The sequence below is a fragment of the Theobroma cacao genome, chromosome 1, assembly GCF_000208745.1.
Source record: "Theobroma cacao cultivar B97-61/B2 chromosome 1, Criollo_cocoa_genome_V2, whole genome shotgun sequence".
Classification (NCBI taxonomy): domain Eukaryota; kingdom Viridiplantae; phylum Streptophyta; class Magnoliopsida; order Malvales; family Malvaceae; genus Theobroma; species Theobroma cacao.
In genome coordinates this window covers 19,435,194-19,446,262 of record NC_030850.1, presented here as the reverse complement: position 1 = coordinate 19,446,262, position 11,069 = coordinate 19,435,194, and positions in this window count along the sequence as shown.

Below are 11,069 nucleotides of genomic sequence, written 5' to 3'. Positions count from 1 at the left end.
CTGCCTCGTGATCTGAAAACATGAATTTGAAAATGGTGAGTATAAACCCAGTGAGTGAACAAGGAAGGGAACAAGCATACCATAAGGAATCTTTAATGAAATCATGATGCATTCTTTTTCAAAACAATGCAATTTGTTTTTATTCTTATTAAAAACCCCTCATCAAGCCTTTAAATGATTAATCATTTGAAAATCATTAACCCATACATAACGAACCATTTGAAGAATAAAAGCTTCAATATTACACAAGTAAGTCAAATACGACAACGAATCTTAGCTGCAGCGAGAATGAATTTTCGTTACAGCGACGTTGGGATTTAGTTATTAACCGAACGAGGGTTTCTCAACTGGCCGAGGATTTCTCACTAAACCTCTTCATTTTAAACTTAACTCATTTAATCCTTAATGTTGGAAATCCATGCTCCGATATGGTAGCAAAGAAGTAAAAGATAGGGCAGAAATTGAACAAGATAGGAGACCAAAACAGAAAGTTTTTCGCTGCAGCGAAATTGCAACCCAGAAACAGAATGTTTCTCACTGCAGCCAAATTCAATCTCGCTGCAGCGAAATTGCAACCCAAAAACAGAAAGTTTCTCGCTGCAGCGAGAATGTATTTCGCTGCAGCGAAAAGCTACAGTGTCATTCTCGTTGTAGCGAAAATGCATCCTCGCTGTAGTGAGTTTTCGGCCAGCCTACCCTTTCAAAACCCGAGACTTTCTCGCTGCAGCGAAATACAGGGCATCAAATGAAAATTTCCCTTTCTCTCAAAGAAAACCACCCTGCTTGAAATGTTCAAAATCAATATGAAACACATAACAATTTCTCAAGGTTTAACATGTCAAGTTTCACATGCATTACAACCATAAGCCATTATCCATCAATTTCCTATAACACACATATTTACATATGTATATATATATACGCATGTACCCATCATCATCATCACACCATCCCATCATCATTCTCAACAGCTCATGCACACTCCCTACTCGCACATGGCTGGGTCATCATCGAGTTATGCGCACTCCTTACTCGCACATAACTAGGTCATCCTCGGCTTATGCGCACTCCCTACTCGCACATAGCCGAGTCAATATAATTACACAACATTATATTCAAGCATATATGTATATCAACATAATGCAGCCACATAGAAATCCATAATAACCACATATCATAACATAAATCATTTCTCAAGAGCTTGCTCCTAAGGCATTCATTTTCATGAAAAATCGTATAAAATCATTCAAACGTTTGTCTAATACATTATATTCCCAAAATAAGTTTTGAAGGCAGTCCACTCACCAATTGATTGTAGAGCCTTTAAATGACTCCAATTCCCCTAATTGTCCAAATGAGATGATGGGGCTTCCTTAAAACCTAGGATCATATTAACATAAACAATAGATCAATTTACACACTATGAACTCTAAAAGCTATCTCTTAGCTAGTTTTCAATTGCCACATTAAACGGCTATCTATGTTCACTATCTTAATCACTAAAAAGTAATGAACATAGTCAACAATAAAACAGCTCATAAATCCCAATTACTAGCCATTTTTTGCAACTAAAAATCGAGCTTAGTTCATTACTTACCCTAGGGCTCCTTTGTAGTCAAATTATCTTTCAATTGCTTCCAAATCAATGGAGTAATTCTCTTTTTCTCTCTCTAGAATGCCTAACTAGTGAGAGAAAGTCTGGAAATAAGCTTTATCAAGGGTTTTGAAGTCAGAGGATGAAAGAATTCAAAGGTTCTAGTCAAAAGGGTTCAAAGGTATGAAAACTAGAGCTAGAGAGAGAAAATCATTCAAGCTTTAAATCAAGCTTCCATGGAGTTTTGATTCTCTAGAAGAAGAAGAAGAAGAAGAAGACCAGCTGCTCGAAAATCTCTAGAAGCTGCTGGAAATTCAAGATATTTATAGGCAATCTTATCATTTCCCTTAAAATTACAAAAATGCCCCTCCACCATTATCTTACTCTCTTCCAATCTTTTATGTAATCTTTTTGCTCTTTTGACACTGGGAAAAGGTCCATAATGGTTTAAACATACTCGGGTTCATGAAAACATAAAATTTTAACCCGATGTGAAAAATGACCATTTTGCCTCTATCGTGAAAATCATCGAAATTTTGATTTTCTTTCCATTTTACCCCTAATTTCACCATCCATTTATGCCTGAGGCCTACTTAGACCATAATATTGTTTAAAAACCTTACTTTTATGGGTTTACTAAGAAAATGACGAAATTACCCCTAATCAGGGATATCGCGTATATTTCCCTTTACGAGTCTATAAAGGTCAAGGTCTCACATGAATCCTCAAATCAAATTGAATTATGCTTCATGGCTCTTGAAGAGATAAAGGTAACTTCTTCATCTTATGAACTTAATTCATATGCTTTTGATGAATTGCATGATGCTTTTGAGGATTTAGCATTTAAGTTTGAGAAAATGAATATGAAGAATAAGAAAATTATTTCCATACTCGATGTTGAAAATGAATTTTTGATGGAAATGAAAATTGACTTGGAAAATGAAAATGAAAATTTGGAAAAGGATTTTAAAGCTTACCAAAAGAAAATTGATATTTTGGAAAGAGGAAATTTTGATATGGAAATGAAATTTGAAGATTTATTGAATGAGAAACAAAAGGCTTCCATAAATTCCTCATCTTCCAAAATGACCAAATACAATCATTGCACATTTTATAGTTATTGTTCATACACTTGTCTAATTAAAAAATGTGTGCCTTACAAATTTAGACAAGTGTGGGTTCCAAAAGAAACTTTATGCAATGAGAATAACTTGCAAGGATTCAAAGCAATTTGGATACCAAAGATCAAATGAAAAATGTCTCTTGTAAGTGTGCTACAGCAAGGAGGAACAATTGTTGAAGAATGGATGCTTTCTAGTCACACGTAAAGGAAAATGGGTGATTTTTATGCTAAAATCTTTTTTTAATGAGAATCTTGATTGCTTATTTATTGAATGTTTCATTCACTTGGCTTGGTTACTAAAATTTTTTGCTTTTCTACATTGAAAATTTTAGTTGCCTATTCTCGCTTGATTATTAAGTGCATAATTTTTTGAGCTTTACTGATCAATCTTGGCTATGCAACTTGATTTGATATGATACATGCTATAAGTTGCAAGGAAGTATGAATCTAAAAATTGAGTATGTACTATATTTGATCTTGAATATATCATCATCCTTATTTTGAGAAAATTATTTTATTAAGATTGATTGGTTATGGAAAATTGTTTCAATAAAATTTCCTCATGATTTATGAAATTGTTTCCATACTAATTCTTTGAGGAAAAATGATTTTTGCGCATAATTTTGAAACATAAAAGGTTGGATAATGTGATAGAAATATGAGCATACTTGATGACTTACACTCACAATTATTTAAGTAGCCTAAAACAAGAAAAATTGAGTTAAAAAAATTGTCTTTGATTTTCTCGTGCCTAACATAAGTCGACCATTTGAACAATCTTGATTTACATTCTAGAACTTCTTTGAATAGTTCAAGATGGTTGATAATGAGCTTGAAAGTTTTGATTACTTGAATTGGTACTTTTAAAGCAAAATGAGCTTATATGAGAAAAATGTTGCCATCCTTTAAGTTTAGAATGATATATGAATTGAACAAGTTTGTTTCATAATGAAAAACACTTATGACTTGCTCTTATTGGATGTACATATTTGCTTGTAAGCTTGAATGGTCATAAGGGCATTTTTGGAACATAATTGTGAGATATTTGCAAATGACCCTTGACATGCATAAAAATGATTCATTATGCTCATTACACATTTCATAAATCATTTAAAGCATAATTGAACAAAATTGAGTGATATTGAGCTCATGATTTTTCACAAAGCATGTCTAATCTTGAATGTTTCAAGTTAAAAAGTTTGTAAAGAAAGATTAAATCTTTATCAATTGATTTTCCTGCGAAATATTTTTATTCTCTTTTATTGAAATTGATTCATTATTTTTGATGACATAGCATGGTTGAGCAAAATTGATTTGATACATGAATTGCATAAATACCATTTTTCTTAGTATTTCTCTTATGATTGGTGAAATTGATTGAAAGGGATTTCTTAAGCATGATTTTGAGTGTGATAATTTGGTATTGATAGCATTTTTCAAGCAAAGGAACAAACCTTCTTATAATGCTTGAGGCTACAATGATTTCAATGAAATAAAACTTGAACAAGTGTGCCTTATATTGAAAATGCTATTATAACTTGATCTTATTGCAAATGAATGCTTAAATGACCTCAAGGGCATTTTTGTCCATATATTGAAAAATTGTAGAAAATGCTAAATTTGATGCTTATTATGCTTAAACATTGTTTAAATGTTTGTTGTACATGTTATAAGTCATAGTTACAATCATGATGTAAATTGACTATATTTAAGCATATTAAAGACAAGATTCTTCAAATGACCATTTCAACTTTTTAGCGCTTGTGAACAAAATAAAAGCCAAAATTTGAGTTCACATATTTTTCTTGAAGAATCTTTGATCATACATGTCCAAAATGATGTTCTAAATATGGTTGAAATGAAATTCTAAATTGTTCTCACACAAATCCATGTTTTGAGATCATTATACCTTGGAACAGTACATGTTTTGCACCTTTTTTTGGCTTTTCAATACGCATGAATCAAGCATAATTAACTCCTTAGCATAGCTAGTCGACTATTGGAGAACAAAATGCAAACAATGTTGCTGGAGTGATAAAAAGTGGAACCACAAGGATATATAGTTGACTCTTGAGTGCTCTAAAGCCAAAATGGACAGGTTTTGAGTTTCAAAATGTCTTTTTACTTTACTTCTTGTCCATTACAATATTTTCTTCCTTGAATTTCCTTTTGAAAAATAAATCTTGACTCTTAAAAACATGCATTATGAATACTCTAATGATCATTTGGTGTAAGTACATGTTCTTGAAATTGCTAAACTTGCTGAAAATGGGAAATCCTTTTTGATCACATAAATCTATCTATTCCCAAGCATGACACTCATATTGATTCCATATATTCTCATGTAATTACAACGACAAAATAGAAATATGAGAAATTGTTCATCAATGCTTGAATTTGTTAATTCGATTGGATTTTCATGTGCATATATAGAAAATATCTTCTCATGAAAATTGAAATGTTCCAATGCTAGTCTAGGAACAATTCTTGAAATATATTTTATGCTCGTGCTCAAATGATTGTTTCAAAATTGATTTCTTGATTATGCATACTTATTCGATTAGGATGAACTCATTGAACTTAATGAAAATATTCTTGGTTCATCTACTATATTGGTCAAGACACATGCTTATATGATTTTTTTTCATGCTTGACCTTAAGGTTTGAAGTCTAAGACTTGACTTGAGCTATGCATTTGAATATGAATTTAATTGTCAAGTTTGATCATGGCATATATTGTGAGTTGACATAGTTGAAATTTATTTTGAATATGCATTTAAATGTTAACTATGCCTTCATTGAGCCTTAATGTTTAAATGATCTAAAGATTTTGTGTGCATCCAACTTTAGCTTATAGGTTACCATAAACAACTTGACATGTCAAACAAAATGTGGCCTATAACTTTAGTTAGCAATGAATGCCTAATGTGCTTTGATTAAATATCTCTTTCTTGAATCATGATAATTGGTATTCATTGATGATTGAATGTTCACTTTGAATATATTCATGAGTTGAGTGCTTTACTTTCAATATTCTATAACAATTGATATCACTCATGAATCATGAATTATTGAGAAATTGCATGTACCTTTAACTTCAATGGTTGCATAATTCAATGGGTATATGTCTATATTGAACTCATGCTTGCATTTTGATGAACAAAATTGGAATCATGATTAAGGAAGATAGCCATGTTATTTCTTGAAATCATGTTTGTGCTTATTTGATCATAACTTTCATACATAATTGCAATAAATGCAAAATGCTTTAGTCATGCTTCATTAAAAATGATATGCCTTTTGTGAAAGTTCTCCTTGAAGTGACAATTTCATATATAATTTGGAGAATACATCTTGCAATGCTTGCTTCAAAATGACTTTGATGAATGACTGCTTGAAATTGATTTGGAAGAATACTTGCTAAAAATGCTTAATAATGATATTTTTTTCTCCTTAAGTTGCTATTTTGAGGGAATTTTCTAGAAATGCTTGATTAATACTACTTGGTTGATTGATATTGAGAATAAATAATGAATGCTTGATGATAATTGAGAAAAAATGCTTGAAGACTAATGATACCTTAGACATGCCTAGGAACCACTTCGCAAATATTTCTTGAAATGTGAGTATTTGATGCATATGTTGAACATCTATTCAAATGCTTATACTTTTTTTTAGTTCCATGAATACTTGAGTATTAGGAAAATAAATTGAATATCCATTTGAATGCTCATTATTCTAGGCTTATGATTTCTTTCGTAATATTTAATCTATTAAGGATCTCTTAAAATTTTTCTTGAGCTTATGATTTCTTAAAGGGGAGTCAATCATTGTCATTGATATTATAAGGAATTAAGATCTTCAACAACAAGGTTTGGTGAGAATTCAACATTTGGTGTTCTTCATTAGCGGTAACATCTTTCTAAACACCAAAATAGATATTGTGCCTTATATTGCTTCTCACTTAAACTTGAATGTTGAAATGCATAATTGGTATCAAGCCTTAAGTTTTCTTAATTATGTCTAGCTTTAAAATTAGCATCAAGCTTTATAATTGTCTTTCCTTACTTGAGCTTTAAATTGATCATATCTTTCTTGAATGTTTTAAGCCTTGAAGTTGATATGCTTGGAACGCTTAATGATAAGGGAAGTCTTTACTAGTCCTTGACCAATTGATATAATGAGCTTTAAAATGATTCCGTCTCTCATAATTGATATTGTGCTTCTACAAAAGGGGAGATTTTACTTATGTTTATCAATTGATATATTGAGCCTTAACACTTGATATTGGAGTTCAAATATGGCTTATGTGCTTATTGAATATCTTTATGATTATCTTTCTTGAACTTCATAATTATTATGTCCACATTTCGCTTACAGATATATATACATGTGGCTTTGTTATTGATGATTCTTTTGATGAATTAATAGTTGAATGCGCTTAATGGGTATATTTTTTAATGACTTGGTTGAAGATATTAAGTGCATATATATGATGACTTGGATACTTTATGGTTACATATTCATGGTCTTAACGCTTATATTCTTGATGGATTTTACTAACCATTATTTCTTGAGCTTAAGCGTTTAATGCTCACTCTTCTTAACCTTTTGATATAACAAAAAGGGGGAGAAGGTTTATGAGGAAATTTAATTTTATGCATATATTGAGGGAGAGATTTAAAAATCATTTCAAATGCAAATTATGCTCATAGTTTTGTCATATCAAAAAAGGGGAGATTGTTAGCTTTAAAATTATTATAGTTTTGATTATGACAAAATGATCAAATTTGCTTGAACGTTATTTGAGTAATCCTTGACAATTTCTTGAAATGATTTAACTCCCATACATTTGTTCTTATATAGACTCAAGCTTGACTTTTGAAGTTATTGAACTATATCTATAAGCTTGTATGACTTAGGTGTATGAGTGCTTATGATTCTCATTCATTAAAGTTTGATTTAAAGATTAAAGGAAAATCTTGATGCACTCATTAAGGGGGAGTTTTGATTATCTTGTTTAATGATGAAAAAGAAAAAGAGAGAAGGAAGACTAAATCAAATAGAGTTAAATAGGTCTTCATATTTAATTTATGTCTGTGATGCTCAGTTTTGGTTTTGTTGAATATTATGTAAAGAAAAGTAGATGCATTGACTAAGGGTGTCACGACCCGGTATCCCCCTCGAGCCCGTGACAACCACCACGGTGTCCCGATAGACATTCTTTACCTAGAATGCCAACCGGAACCCCACAAGGCTTTAATATTAGTTTTCTCACCTTTCTTGTGAGCAACAATTGCTAGTATCATATTTTAAAAGATTATAAGCTATTTCCAAGCCAAAACAATAAAAAAATAATTTTTGTCTCTCGGGGGTATTTTGGTCATTTTTCTTCAAAAATTTCCAAACTAGATAAAAATGTAGTATGCGAGTACAAAACACATAATTCATAATCAAAAATAAGTTTAAACGTCCAAAACCTTCATTTAAAATGAAATTATGATTATATGGATATAATAATAAAAAATAAAAATATTCAATAAAATATTCTATTTTCTTATAAAATAATATTTTTAGAATTATACGTAAATAATTTTTATAGTGTAAAAACAAAATAAATTCATACATACTGTGATACAGTAAGCTAGAGTATTTAATTTAATTTACAATAACCAGTGAGCCCCCGAATAAGCAAAAGTAAGGAGGACTGTGAACCTACAGTTTGGAATATGCAAATCCAATGGTAGCCTCGATGAAACCAGCTATCTACAGCCTATTCTGAGCCTGAAATGGGTGGAAATGAGGGTGGTGAGATTATATAATCCCAGTGAGTAAACAAACATCATTCAAAATATCTAAAGTCGAGTAAAATGAGATGATTAAAATATTCCATCTAAATATGTATTTCATAACATAAACATTCATTTCATTTAAATAGTCAACATGGCTTATGAGTATCTTAAAGGCTTGGCTCCTGCCAAAATTATTCTCGAGAATACCTTGGCCAAGGCATTTAACCAAGTCCGCCAAGGCTGTTAAAAATTTCGTATACACATAAATATATTTTTAGTTTGAAAAACACAGTCGTTCCTTGGCGTTAGCAAAGTTCATCATCACGAGGTGGTTCGGCGTGACGTGAACTCTAACCATACCTCAGGAGATACCCTACGCACCTCTCCGACCGAGGTACATATATAACTAGATTCCGTGCCTCTCTAATAGGCTGGTCCACATAACCCGCCCACAGCAGCAAGCTAAACCCACCATATAATAAAATTTTTGACAGCATGACGACTAATATTATACTACCTAGCCTGTAAATGTAAAACAGAATAATTCATACAGTTCACAAACCACAATTCCAGCCAGTCATGCCAACACATTATCATAAGCCATCAATTAGAACCATAAATTTACAACACATCAAATGGTCTCCAGTTACTATATTTTCAAAGCCATCATTCAATTTCAAGACAATTTATAAAATCTTTTCATTTAAACACATTTTGTTTATAAAACATAAAGATTTACCATTTAAACTCATTTTCCATAAAATTCACAAAATCGAATAAAAAGACCACTTTAGATAATTAAAATGATGATAAGGTTACTCACTATTTCGGGAGTCGAATTTCTAGAGTACTCTAACAACCGATCCTCAAGTACAATTTCTTCGCCCTTAGTGGAGGATTCACCACCTAGACATGATGCAAAATCAAGCAATTTACCACATTGGTGCTAAACCGTTATAAAACTATATGGATGCATGAAATGGAATGCAAATTATTCAGATTATTGTCTAAACGCGATGTTCTACACAAATTCAATTGTGTACCTAAATAAAACGATATTGGCCCAATTCGATCTATCACCCGATTAATTGGCCAATATGTCCAATTCAACTCCAATTAACTCTATTTTTCTTCCAATTCTCCAAACCATCAAACACAAGTCAAATAGCATAAAATTTAGCAAAATTATCTTCACATTTTCTCTTGAAAATTTCGGCCATGGTAGGTGCATCAACACTATGATTTTTCCTACTCGATTTTCTCACCATAATTCATCATTTCCTCATCAATTCACTTGAAATAAAAATCAAAATCATCATCAATATTCCACATGGAAAATTTGGCCAATGATGGGTGATGGGAGAAAATGAATTTTTCTTGTTGGTTTTTCATGCTACACATCATTAACTAACTAAAAACACTAACATATCTTAAAATCTAACCAAATCAAGCATCAAAACTCCTTCCCTCATGTCCAGCCAGCAAGAGACCCATCATGAAACCATGTGATTCAACCATGGAAAATGCAAAAGAATGCATGGGAAATGTAGATCATAAGTCAAAATCAAGAAATTTTACCTTTTGTCACTTGATTCTTTGAAATTTTATGAATTTCTCTTGAATTTCTTAGCTAGGTTTTTGTTCTTCTTCTTTTCTTCCCTTTTCTTCCTTTGGCCAGCCAAGAGAAATGAGTTGGGAGAGTTTATGTTCTGATTTTTAAGCCAAATATTTAATGGATGAAAATTTGACACATGTCACCATTCCATTGGTCCATGTGTCATACTTACCCATTAAGCAATCTCTCTCCACCACTTAAATTTTCTCAATTATCCATGATAATATTGGGTAAAATTCATGTGTTGGACAAGTGTTGGGTGGTGTAAAATTACCATTTTACCCCTAGGGTGGCAAAATGACTATTTTACCCTTATGCTCGAAAAAATATCGAAATTAAAATTTTTTACTTCTCAAACTCAAATTATACTCCAAATGATCAATCTTAGTCAAAAATTTCATCCAACACTCACATCTTAATCTCGGGTGGCAAAATGATCATTTTGTCCCTAGGTAATGAAAATTCCAATTTGACTCCAAATCGATCCTCAAACTCCGAATCACCATTTTAAGTCATTTTGGGACTTTAAAATTTTCAATTTCATCTTAAAATCTCTCTTTGATCTAGATCGAGGTTTAATTCAACTTAGTTACATCTCTAGGTAAACTACTGACTTTTGTCGATTTTTTAGGGCTTTCCAAGTATGCAAGCATTTTGTCAATCACATGAATGTCATGGCAAGTATTTTATAAGGTTGGGCTTGATAAAGGGGGAGCACCTCATTATGCATAAAGATTTGAAGCATTCATATTGAACATAGACATTGCATTCTTAATCTAGGAGTGTTTCATGATCATAAAAAATAAGAGATAGAGAATGTTGACTCTATATATTTTTGATGATAGCAAAATATTCTCATTCATTGATGTCTAATTATATTGTTTAAGTGTGCATGAGAAAGCTTAAATTTGTTAATGTATTTGGTATTTGTAAGTAAGTCAAGAT